Here is a 13,218-nt window from a genome sequence, read left to right as displayed (position 1 = left end):
GGAGACAAGAGGTGCCCAGATTCAGGACAAACGAAATGGAAGTATAATTGGTCTGGGAGCTATAAACAAAAGGTCACAATAGGTTGTATACAGCAAATGCAGTAGGAGTTTGGACTGAGCTGCTGCTCCTCGGAACATATTCTCCCTGGCAATTGTTAAAAGTTCTGGGCTGGGCGCGGTGGCTCATGCCTGTAATCCCAGCACTTTGGGAGGCCGAGACGGGCGGATCACGAGGTCAGGAGATCGAGACCATCCTGGCTAACACGGTGAAACCCCGTCTCTACTAAAACTACAAAAAATTAGCCGGGCGTGGTGGCGGGCGCCTGTAGTCCCAGCTACTTGGGAGGCTGGGGCAGGAGAATGGCGTGAACCCAGGAGATGGAGCTTGCAGTGAGCCGAGATTGCGCCACTGCACTCCAGCCTGGGCGACAGTGCGAGACTCTGTCTCAAAAACAAAACAAAAAAAAAAACAAAAAGTTCTGTTACTGGTGAGAATCAAAACTATTGAGAGGTTAAAAGTGAATGGTTTGTATATTACTATTTTGAGAGTGAGAGATAAAAAGAGTAAATAAGAAATAGCTTCAGAAGATAAAGAAGTTGAGGAAAGACTTTCTGTATTATATAGTTGTTGTTGCTTTGTTTTAATTAATGAGGAGCTTCTGATCATGTTCATAAATACATGGGAAAGACCTTACTGTGAGGAAAAAATTTAAGAGAAAATTGATGATGTGTGAGTCATATTCAACGCAAAGCTGGAGCTGAGTTCAGGAGCACAATTTAAGAGGTCAGCTTTAGAAAGTTCAACCCGGCATCCTCAGAGACAGGTGGGAAATAAAAGTGAATGTTTGAAATTACAGAGGAACACATTTTGAAGGAACATAAGAGGGTTGTCTAGAGTTATTGAAGGCTAAGCTAAAACCAAAAGTTGGCACAGTAAGAATTCCTATTCCAGTACTGTGCCAACTTTTGGAACAGTACTACCGTGAAGCTGCCACTCTCTGGAATGACCTTTCAGCATCTTTAACTGTCTGCCTTCCTTTTATCCCTGAATTCTCAGGCACCACCAAATGCATGAAGTCTTCTCTTACCCTTTCACAATAAGAAGTTGTCTTATAATGAAATACTGTCAGTCTTTGTCTTTATCAAATTTTTGGTTTCTATACTTTTCCCTACCATTAGGCTCTTCATCTATGCACCTTTGGCAGAAAGAATAGTGATAGACATATTGTGAGTGCTCAGAAATACGGAATAAAAAGCAGTTCACATCTAGTGTTTGGATATTCTGTGTTGGAACTAGCATAATCAGAGCTTCATGGATCAATTGTATGCTTCATAGTTACTACCATTTTACAGATCTGGGAGACTGAGGCTCTATAGAGCTAACCGTACATTACGTTGCCAATAAAAGATGAAATCATATTAGAACCAGGCAGTCTGACCTCAGAATACTTGCTCTTCACTGTTTTCTATATTGACTCTCCCAGAAACCATTGCCACTCACCAAAAACTTAATAGGCTATTAATCTCTTACCCTTAAATTATGACCATATCAGGTATTTAGATATTCCCTAATGATAGTTGGTTACATTCTTAATACTCAGTGTTAGAAATTCATAGGTAAAGAAGGTTGACTTTAAGTGCTTAATATTGAGCCTTCAACATTTTTATCATCTTCTGAAGAAATCTGGAAATAGTAAGTGTTTTTGTGAAACTTTTCTCAAGCTTTGGCCATGTGGAAAGGAAGTAGTTCCATGTTAATCTATGTGAGATCGGGTTAGACTCTTTTGTTATTGATACTTATGGGAGTTATGTTTAAATAACATTTCAAATGTTATAATTAGGATTAACAGGCTTTTGAAGATCCTGTAAAGTAAAAAGATATGCTATGGTACTTTTTAGTTTGAGCCTTAATATCTCAATAATCCTCCCGGGTGAGCTGATGACCTGCCTTCTCTCTTCGTGCCCTGTATTTCTAAAGGATGGCAGCATAAACTTTTTCAATAACAGAGGCTCTCAAACCCAAGAGTATATCAGAATCACCCAGAGGCGTTGTTAAAATGCAGATGGCAGGACTCTATCCCAAAAACTGAGGATTGGGTCCAATCCAATCCAATAACTGAGGATTGGGTCCAACTGAGGACCCAACTGAGGATTGGGTCTATCCCAAAAACTGAGGATTGGGTCCAATCCAAAGTCATCCAATAACTTGCCTTTCTAACAAATTCTCAGGTGCTGCTGCTGCTATTGGACTAGGGTTCATACTTGGAGAACCAATACTTTAAACTATCACTATCATAGTTTCACTTTCAAAAAGTAGAAATAACTTTAATGAATTACTGGTCTTACCATCAACTCATTTTCTTTAAGAATGAATTTAGATCAACTCCTCCAACATAATAGTCATTGTTTCTCTTAGATGTGTCTTAACATTAGACTGGCTTATGTCCAACAAGTCTCCAAGAAATGCAAACAATTGAATGCAAAATATTTTCTTGAGGTGCTCACAGATTTTGCACTTAAAAAATTGTATTTTCACTGTGTATAGGTACAATATAAGCTTTCTATAATGTCTCTATCCACAGGTATTCTTCTATCTACCTTACTACAGAGTCTAGGTCCCAGTTTGGCTTTTCTCCTTTCTAAGAATATGTGACTCTTATTTCTTATCAGTTAACTATTAATGAATACATTTTCATGTAGCTGCAACATATAATACCTGCAACACCCCCCCCCCCTCCGAAACAACAACAACCAACAGCCTTCCTGGGTCATTTTCATAGAATATAAACTTGTATTCACTCTTGTTTAATATCTACCCAGACAATGTCTTTGAATTTTTCCTTAAATTGAGCCTGAACAACTATACAATGGTGACAAACTCCTTTGGTTCCTGTATAAAGTTACAGTAGTTAGCTGACCTTGAGGTATAGATTGACAACTAGGATTGTGAATTTTATTGTTATGATCACTATAAAGAAGTGGGTAAAAATGCTCCTTGTTGCATGCCTCCTTTATGCAGGTGCAGAAAATAAATTTGATTGAGATCTCTGAAACAGGAATAGTAATTTTTGTTTGTTGTTTATTTGAGGAATTGGAGTATTTTTAAGTCCTAGATACTGTGAATTGTGAAATTAGTATTTCCCTCTTTGCCTTTCTTCCTGTAAAGAGTAAAGCCAATTAAATGGCTCAACAAACAATTGTACAGGATGGAAAAGTATGTCTATACCACCAGCATTTTGACTTATTTACTTGTTTAATAGAATTTTCTCATTAAAAAGAGAAAAAAAACCCACAGACACTATAGTATGTATTTTAAAAATATACTTTAAACACACCTAAGGAAAGGTAGGGTATACTTTTTCAAAAAAGAAAGATTATACATTTCTATTTATAATACATATAACATAGCATATTAAATTTATTTAGTTTTGAGTCTCTTCACACCTCAGTACCCTGCCATCTTTTAATTAACCAACACATCCAGATCTTTGTTTTGTGGTTTATTGTCAAAACTCTATACCTGCAGGGCATTAAAGATTAAATAGAGCTTACCACATTGGAGAAGATAGCTTTATAAAGGGATTAAATTAACCTCTTTAACTCTCAAATACTCTCATACTTATATGACATTCCATCTTTGAGCAACATACTGGGGTGTGTGTGTTGTAATCATAAGTATTTCTTTGACATTTGAAATTTTGTAGCAACGAATTTCCTAGACTGATCCTATTTTCATCTATTTTAATAATGCACATGATTAAATTTAATGTTGTGAAGGAAAAATTACATTGGATGCTTGTTAAAAATGGCAAGGAATATTTAAAACCATTCCCATGTGGGGAGAGAGATTTAACTCAAGTGAGATGAAATAAAAGCAGGAGGATTTTTAAATGCTGGGTGAACTAATAGAAAGTACTGGAATAGGCTGGGTGCGGTGGTTCACACCTGTAATCCCAGCACTTCGGAAGGCCCAGGCAGGCGGATCACTTGAGGTCAGGAGTTTGAGACCAGCCTGGCCAACATGGTGAAACCCAGTCTCTACCAAAAAAATACAAAAATTAGCTAGGCTTGATGGCACACGCCTGTAGTCTCAGCTACTCAGGAAGCTGAGGTGGGAGAATCGCTTGAACCCAGGAGGCAGAGGTTGCAGTGAGCCAAGATCACACCACTGCACTCCAGCCTGGGTGACAGAACGAGACTATGTAAAAATAAATAAATAAATAAAATAATAAAAAAAAGTACTGGAAGACTTTATGAGAGAGGTTGGTCAATGTGATTAAGACATCTGTCTTTGCTATTTGTCTCTTTTCACATTTCAGAGTTAGGCTCTAGGCTCTTACCCTCCACAGAGAATGGGAGATAGGGACAATGTCTCAGGGACTTCAAAGATGATGATTATATTTCAAAGGGATGGCTCCCAGATACTTGAGAAAGACATTTTTGAGTTTCAGATTATTTACAACTCGATGGAGCAGAGGAAGAATTTACAATTTCTCTAAATTTTCAAGTTTTCTAGTGTAAATGCTCTATGAAAATGAGGACCAGGGGCCTATAGTAAAAAATAAATCTATGTAACAGAACAGAAGGATGATTACTGGAACAGGGGTGGGATTGGGGGAGGAAGGTGGGCGTGGTTAGTTGGTATAAAAAATAGTTATAAAGGATGGATATGACCTAGTATTTGATAGCACAACAGGGTGACTATAGTCAATTATAATTATTTAATTGTACATTTAAAAATAACAAAGCGTATAATTGGATTGTAACACAAAGGATAAATGCTTGAAGGGATGGATAACCCCACCCCACCCCACCCAAAAAAAAGAAAAAGAAATAAATCTATCTAAAGTTTAGTTAAAATAAGGGGAATGTTTAGATGGGCCAGGTCAATTGTATTCACTCTTCATCTTCTTACCAGATAAGGCAATTAAGATAATTTACATGAATTCTTACTAATTACAGATATTTCTCATTTAGTCATTCGATATATCTAAATTATTTTATTTGGTCTGTAGTGTTAAAATGAAAACATATATTTAAATGATTTTAACACATTTTTCTTTCAAATTGAAATATGCATGGATCTGGTTGCAATATTCTACATCTCAAGAAACAAAACAAACAAACAACTATCTCATGTTCTAACATGAGCAGCAAAAGGAAAGAGAGAACATCAAGGGAAAACTCCATGGCTTCCAATTATGGCAAAATGATTTAGAAAAATCCTACCTTTCTCAACAAGCCTGACTTTACAACTGCTGTTTGAATGATAGAACTGGGACAATGTCATGACAATTGTGATGTGAATGAGAACAGTCCACTAATTTATTTTCGACTGTTAGAACTGTTCAAGTGATAGATAGAACTCAAATGAACTGTTCAAATGATAGAACTCAAATGAACCAGGGAGACTGTCATGACAATTGTGATGTGAATGAGAACAGTCCATTAATTTATTTTCTTAAACGTTATATCCTACCAGTTATAGAGGCCAGTATAAAAGAGATGTTCAAGAGAGAAGAGCCAAGAATGTAAAGTGACATGAAGTGGAAAGTGTAAATAATACAAACATGAATGGGAACTAGAAAATATTGTATTAATTGATTAGGAGATCATTACTAATCTTTGAGCCCTCACTGCCAGAGTAGCACCAGTGAAACCCAGCACATAAAGTATCCTAGTGAGTGAGTGCAACTGGTATTTCGCCATTTTATCAAGCAATATGCCACAAATTGCTTGATATTGACATTTGAGGGATTATTGGGGTTAAGAGAAGTGTTTTAAGTTTAGATGTGACCTAAACAAATTTCAGTCTGAGAGAATACAGTATGGAAGAGGAAATACTGATATTTCAAAAGAAGTGGCCAACTGGATGTAGGACCTCAGGATACCGTGAGAGAGGTTGGCAGAGGGGGCAGAATCACTTTGGAAAGGGAAAGGGCACCGCTTATGAGACAGAAAACAAAAAAGCTCAAGAAAGGTAATGAAAGATTTTAGATTAAGTTAATCTCATTATCTCATCTAATTTTCACAACTACGTGATCAATTTCATAAATATTAAGGATGTACTATTTTCAAAAGGATTTCAAATGAATTATATTTTGCACCAGTCTTTCTAAGCTGCCACTCATCTGATAGCTGTTTCTAGTCCTAGGTCTTTAGCAACTGATAAAAAATATAATCTACCTGAACACATTCTCATTTCTCATAGTGAAAAAGTATTATTAAATTTGATAGAAAAGGTGAGCTCAAAATACCCACTAATTTTTAACATTATAGGGCCAGCAAAGTAATAATCTTCTATTCAAATAACTGGTGCTAAGGTATCATGCTAATTCAAATACCATTTACATGGTAGCCACATGTAAATGTTTTCATTTATGACACCGATATAGACATTTTGGTAATTTATCAGCAATATATATATATTTTTTCCTTACTTAAAATAGGGCTAAAATGGTAGGAATGGCAAAATAATAATGATAATAATTATATTATTATTTTAGTTCACTTTTTCCCCCTTCTTAAGGAAGAATTTACCCCAAAAAGCATAATTTGTGTCTGCCTAAAAAGTCCTTTCTTTCTTTAATTCTTACCCAAAATGCTTACCTGCTGATGTCCTATTGAGAAAGGATATTCAAAAGACATTTACAATTCAACCATACTATGCTTAAACAATTCAAATGATTAACTGTACTAATTAGCTTTGAGTAAATTCACAAAATAAATAGAGCCTTGATACTTTATAATTAAATAGAACCCCAACTTCATTTCATCATCTGACTCTACAGTTAGATTATCAGGGATGCTATGTTAAACCACTTTCAGGAAAGGGTGTAATGTATTTTTGTTCTCACATTATTAATGAACTTCCATTCAGACTAGATTGGCAATTGGAGTTGTTAGATACAGAGAAGTGAGTACAAGAATACTTAATAGCATATCAGAGAAAAAAATTTAAAAGACCTCCCTGCTCATATCCATTTTCTAGAAGCTTTAATACTTTTAAGACTAACACTGCATAGACTTTTTATAATAACATAAGATAAATAAATTAACTCAAATTATTTCTTCAAGCAAATGAGAAAGATTAAGTCTTGTTCATATCAGTGCTTGGAGTTGTAAAAAAGCTGATGCATTTAACTCCTTTTTAATGCTGTTTGCATATTGCAAAATGTACATTTCAGAGACAGGAACAAACTGATAAGTTAATTTTGTTTTCTAAATTGTTGGTTGGAAAGAAAGAGGCACGCGGCTCTTAGTGTAGGTGAGTTTATTAGATGAATCTGAAATATATTTTTATAACTTCAATGTACCATTACTTATTAACTTAAAAAATTAAGATCATTCCCAAGCCCTTGAGCTTTTTAAACAATAAATATTATTTTCACTAGAGAGTCACACCTTGTTGATTATTTCGTGATGCTCATAAGGGAAATGCCTACAATATTAAGAATGGAATCTAATTTTAGAGTCTTTTCAATGATTCTCTTGACTGGTAGATTTTCTTAGGTCATTGTTTCCCAAACTTTATTCTCTGGGATGCTAGTCCTCAGAGATGTTCCCCCTTGGTAGATGCAATCAGCCTCTCTAGTAATGTGACAATTTGCATGTTGGCATGTTCAAAGCTCTGAAAAGTTTGGGAGAAATGCAAACTTTTTTTCATATAGTCAATTTTCAAACTTTGTTACACTTTGGTTGTTTGTTTGTTTCTTTGTGGTGGAGTTTTGCTCTTGTTGTCCAGGCTGGAGTGCAGTGGCCTGATCTCGGCTCACTGCAACCTCCGGCTCCCGGGTTCAAGAGATTCTCCTGCCTCAGCCTCCCAAGTAGCTGGGCTTACAGGCGCCTGCCACGACACCTGGCTAATTTTTTGTATTTTTAGTAGAGACGGGGTTTCACTGTGTTGGACAGACTGATTTTGAACTCCTGACCTCAGGTTCTCTGCCCATCTCAGCCTTCCAAAGTGCAGGCATGAGCCACTGCACCTGGCCTACACTTTGTTTTAATGTAACCTCTATTAACCTTTTTCTGAAACAGGTTTTAGCAAATACTATTTCAGACAATGTAAATGTGCGTAGATGTCAGTTTTTTTTTCCTTCTTCCATCTTTCTTCAGATTATCAACTGATTGTCAGTTGAGTAATTATCCATATTTTCTCAGAAATGATTATTATCTGAAGCATATAAACAAGCCCTTTTGGATGAAATCCTCCTTTACAAAGAGGGTTGTCTGATAGCTGATGTCCCATACACATAGCTAACTAGTCAGTGGATGTGCTAGCATGAGGTTTCTTGTGTTGTGTACAGAATTCTCTTCCTCACATATATTCCCATGTTGATGCTGTTTGTTCATCAAGTGTTATTCTGTTCCCACAACAAAATCACTGAATCCTTGAGGACATCAAATCTGTTCTTTTTCCTATTCTATTTCCCCAGATGCATCTCAGAACATAAGACTGCAACACAAAATCAAAATTAACAGGAACTTATAATACTGAATGGAAACAATTGGCATCTGTAAAGTTAATGCTTTGAAATGTCAATTATAATTAAATTCAATAAAGAGTATAGAGTACCAACTATAACAATGCACCATATTCAGGATTTGGGGGCAATGAAGAAGAGTAAGGTGTACCCACTCCAACCCCATTGAGGAGAGATAGGTTCCTGATTATAGTAGGTGTTCACAACCCTATTGAGGAGAGATAGGTTCCTGATTATAGTAGGACAGATTATACATACTATCATTTACTATCTTTTAAGTTGCTTTGCTGATGTAACCTATTTCCAACTGCTTATTTAATTGGCATTCAGTGGGTCAGGAAAATACTTCATCTTTCACACCTAGATATTTTTGTTCTCTTCAGCAAAGAATAAATAAATAGGAAATTGATTTTTATTTATCTGATTACACTATTAATGGTTTCTATATCCAGATATCAACAAGGTTTTGTCAGTTCTTTAGGTTGTCCAGAATCCTACAACCTGATTATAAAACATAACCGATTTAGAGAGTCTTTTCAGCAATTTATCAACCTGAAATGGTGATCAGTGGTCACTCTCTATCTTATCATTCTTCTGAAATAGATACTTAACAGAAGCTTAAAAGCTGACACCTCATATTTATTATCTCCAAAGAGATGCTTTTCACATTAAAGTATAAGACTGTTGTCTTTTTTTGTTCTGTCAATAAATTTTAGTTTATTATTGAATTACTATGTATTACATACTTCATGGAACATTTGACCAACAAAACACTGTACGTTATAATTTTAAATCTAAAACTACAATCAAGATACAATCTCACAGCCTCCTCTTTGTGGAAACCACAAGCCTAGACTTCTCTGAAGGCAATGTTCCCTCTTTCAAGCCTATGCTCAAGATGTAATCTAGTTTTACATAACAGAAGTCTTCCATTGAACCATTGACATTCACATTCACAGTCATGGACTCTTATTTCTAGGGAAGGTGAGCAACAAACCCTACCCAAATTTTTGCAGTGGGTAGCCTCCGTTTCAATACTTGGGTTTCACTCCATTTATAGAGCACATCTGTATAGCCTGAAGAAGAGGGATTTCAGTAAGTGCAATTAGAATGTCGTTGCAAGTAAACTGTGAAAAAGTGAATATAGGCCAAGCCTGCATTCAATTCACAATATTAAAAAAGGGAGGCTATAGTTACATTGCAATGTTTCCAAATAGATTATCCAGAACAGAAGTTCAGCTTGATGCCAATCTTTTACATGCACTGCCAGACTAAACAAGTACCTTTTAAGGTTCGTCCATCACGATTTATGATACATTAAGTCAAATCTAATGTTCTCTCAGGCTGGCGTTAGGGGATTTTCAATATTCAGACTGAGAAATTGCATTTGGGGAAAGGGATTTCTCCTATCCTTTTTCCATAGAATTTCTTTAGTTCTATAGAGTCTCGTTAAGTCTATTGGACCTCTAATCACAGATTGATTTTAAGAGTTTAAAATCTTAACGGGTAGCAGGAAATGACTTTAAATTAACATTACATGAGCTACTATAAATTGTTCATGGAAAAAGAGAGTGTTTAATTATGAACAAAGGAACCTGCTGCCCAGTTGATTAACTACATCAAACACTTTATATTTTCAAAACTCAGGCACAATTGTTAATAAGCTATTTCTCACGATGTATCTCTAAGGGAGCCTAACTCTATCACCTTCTATTTTTTTAAATGATGCGCTTGATCCATAAAGTTAGATTGCCCATCTTGGACCACGTAGACATGAAAAACTGGAATTAGGTTGCAAGTTCTCAGTGTACCCAGACCTAGTTTACAGAGCTATGCTCTTAGTTTTCTGAGCTAAGTGAGAAAACAAAATTTCTCTGTCCTCTGTTACTACATATGAGTACATGCACACACACCTTTTATCTGAACATTTCTTTTTTGTATGCAAAACCAGTTATGTTATTTTGTTAGAGGGACAACATAAACAGAGAAATGACTCTCTATTAAACAATCTCTGTTACTTATTCTGATATTCCTTAACTTGAGCTCACTTAGCAGACTTGTTTCTCTTTTTCCCTTTAGATTCTGTCATTCAGAAGACTAGTACAATTGACTTAGGCCAAATCATAGAATTATCTGATACTAAGATTAACCAATGTTTTTCGCTATGAGTTCATTCTTAAAAGCATGCTTGATTATATTGCTTTTTATTAATTTGTATAATTGTATATTATATATAATCTTATGTATTGATTATGGGTTTATAACCTCTAATATTTTGGGTTTTAAAGTTGTTTTTATGAATAAATATTCTATAACATAATACAGATATTGATTTCATATTTTTATCAGTATTTTTTGAATTGTTTAGTATTTTAAATCTAATTTGGCTGGTAAGATTGCAGTTCTCTCAATATCACTTTAATATGTCACTATGCAGAGCACAGAAATAGAAAACAATAGCTGCATGGTAAATAAATGACAACCACTTAAACATCTCAGTTTTGTGTGTGTTTACATATGCAACCAACATATATCTTTGTAATGAAAACTATTCTAAAAGGTATCCCATATGAACCCTGATATTAATCATATGGTTATTAATAAATTAATATATGCAATAATAAAACTGTCAAAAATATAACCTTAAAATTTCTCTTTAAAAACAAGATAAAGAAAATTCTTAGCAAATGAAAGGAAACTCTCATTTAAGTGTTATGGTGCTAATAAAAGTAAATGCTCTTGACATTAAATTTTACATCTGTTTTTAAAAGAAAATATATTTTATACTCATACGATTGGCTTTGTACTGTAAAACTTCAATTACATTGGCATCGTATGAGCACAATTATTATATACCAAATATGGCAGCCAGATATGGACATTTTCATCACATTTCCCTTCCCAAATACAATATAAAGTCATACGTCAGTGCCTGTGAAAATATGAGTATATGATTCTAGGTAACAGAATACCAAAATGTATCCTAATTTCACCCTAGAGTAACTTACTGATAAAGATATGGTTAGGGGTAAATAAGATTCATAAGTTGCATTTTATTATGGAAAACTGTAACAAATGACAGTATGAGAGTGTGATTTAAGTATTTGTCTTCTCATGTTTTCATTAAGATTAAAACTTAGTGTATTTTCTAAACAATAATTCAGGGAGGCTCTCCTCCGAGATTGAAACTTCTTCAGGCATATAAAACATTTCATCGCTATATATGTGTGTGGTTTTTCTAGACATAAGTATCATAAATGTTGTGTGAATAAGTTGGCCTCTAATCTATGAATATGCAGGCTGCAGTATATGAGGGCCATGGTTATGTCTATTTTGTTTATGTCCTGTAGTCAGAACCCAGCCTAGTGGCTAGTCTTGAGGAGGAGCCTTCAAATATATCTTAAATGAAAAAGAAAGACATCAACATTGTTTTTGATATCTATTTATATCTTCCTATTAAGATGCCAACAAGAAAGCAGATAAAAATATTTGAGGCTAAAGAGTTTTAAACTTAGAAAAGTTTTTAAGATTTAAAAGTATATTCATCTCTAGTTCATTCTGCATGATTCTATAGATTTTTATAGTGCTCACTGGTTTTTATTGGAATAACTGACAAAAATATGGTTAAACTAAGGAGGGGCTATCCAGAATGCTGTTAGCAGCCTTCTAGTGTATTCAGGTCCTCTAAATTCATGGCATTTTTGACAACATCATTACGTATTTAGGCTTAATGTTAAAAGTGGATGATCAATATTTTATCCTGATAATTGTGTTTCACTGTATATGCTACATTTTGTCATGTAGGGATAGTCATTTTAAAGGAGAGGGAAATGGGGAAGATGATGAAAGAAAAGAAAAATTTGTGTATAAGAGAATCACTGTCACAAAAGAGAGAAAGCTTTTCCATATTGAGTATTGTGGTATCATTCAAAGTTCAGGCCCTTAGTAGAAAGTCTATAGATGCTCCCTTGGCAGCCTTTTGGTAGTCATTACTACTGACCTCTTGTGAAAACAGCACTGCCTTTAGACCTGGCAAACACTTCTGTCAGCATACAAACCTGTTTTCTAAGCTGTCTGTGGAGAGGTTCTTTTGGTCATCTGCATTAGAGAGCCAACAAACAGTTTTAACTGGAAACATCTATATATGGTAGAATAGAAAAGTTCATAGTAAATGTTTTGAAAATGCTTTTTGCCCCAGGTTTTCTTTTTCAGTTCAGATTATTTCAGTATATGAAAATGTTTCATGAATGTGAATGGACTCAAATATTACCAAACTAGTGTTGGTCAACATGTAGATACAACCTTAGGAGAATGTTCATATGTCCTTTGTGTAATATTTGAGTTGTTTGGAAAATTATACAATAACAAAGCAGTGACATAGGGAAAGAATTAGATTAAGTGAGATCCATGTTCTTACTTTTCATTTTAATACCCTATGACTACATAGAATCTGTCATTTGTTCAAAATTCAATGTCAATTTTAAGTATACTTGCACATAGAATTAAGGCATTACTTTTGATATCACTGGAAAATATTACCAAATTTATAAAAATCAGTGCTCACAGTCTTTAATTGACTTAGATTTTTTTAGATTATTTCTGGATACCTGAATGAGGTTTATTGATATACACACAACTTGGATATAAAAAAGAAACATATGTACACTTTGTTTGGTTTTACTTTATTTCAGCTCAGAGATGATTATCTAGAGTGAATGAATCCTTAAAGTTATGA

The 13,218-nt window shown here is 34.6% G+C and overlaps 1 protein-coding gene across 2 annotated transcripts in view; it reads left to right on the top strand.

Moving 5' to 3' along the window:
- The window catches only part of MDGA2 (MAM domain containing glycosylphosphatidylinositol anchor 2), an 825,106-nt gene that overhangs the window by 601,974 nt on the left and 209,914 nt on the right, over positions 1 to 13,218 (top strand). The window lies entirely within an intron of this gene.

This window comes from Pongo abelii, chromosome 15 (assembly GCF_028885655.2).
Source record: "Pongo abelii isolate AG06213 chromosome 15, NHGRI_mPonAbe1-v2.0_pri, whole genome shotgun sequence".
In the NCBI taxonomy this organism is placed as follows: Eukaryota; Metazoa; Chordata; class Mammalia; order Primates; family Hominidae; genus Pongo; species Pongo abelii.
This window is presented reverse-complemented; position numbering and strand designations above follow the sequence as displayed.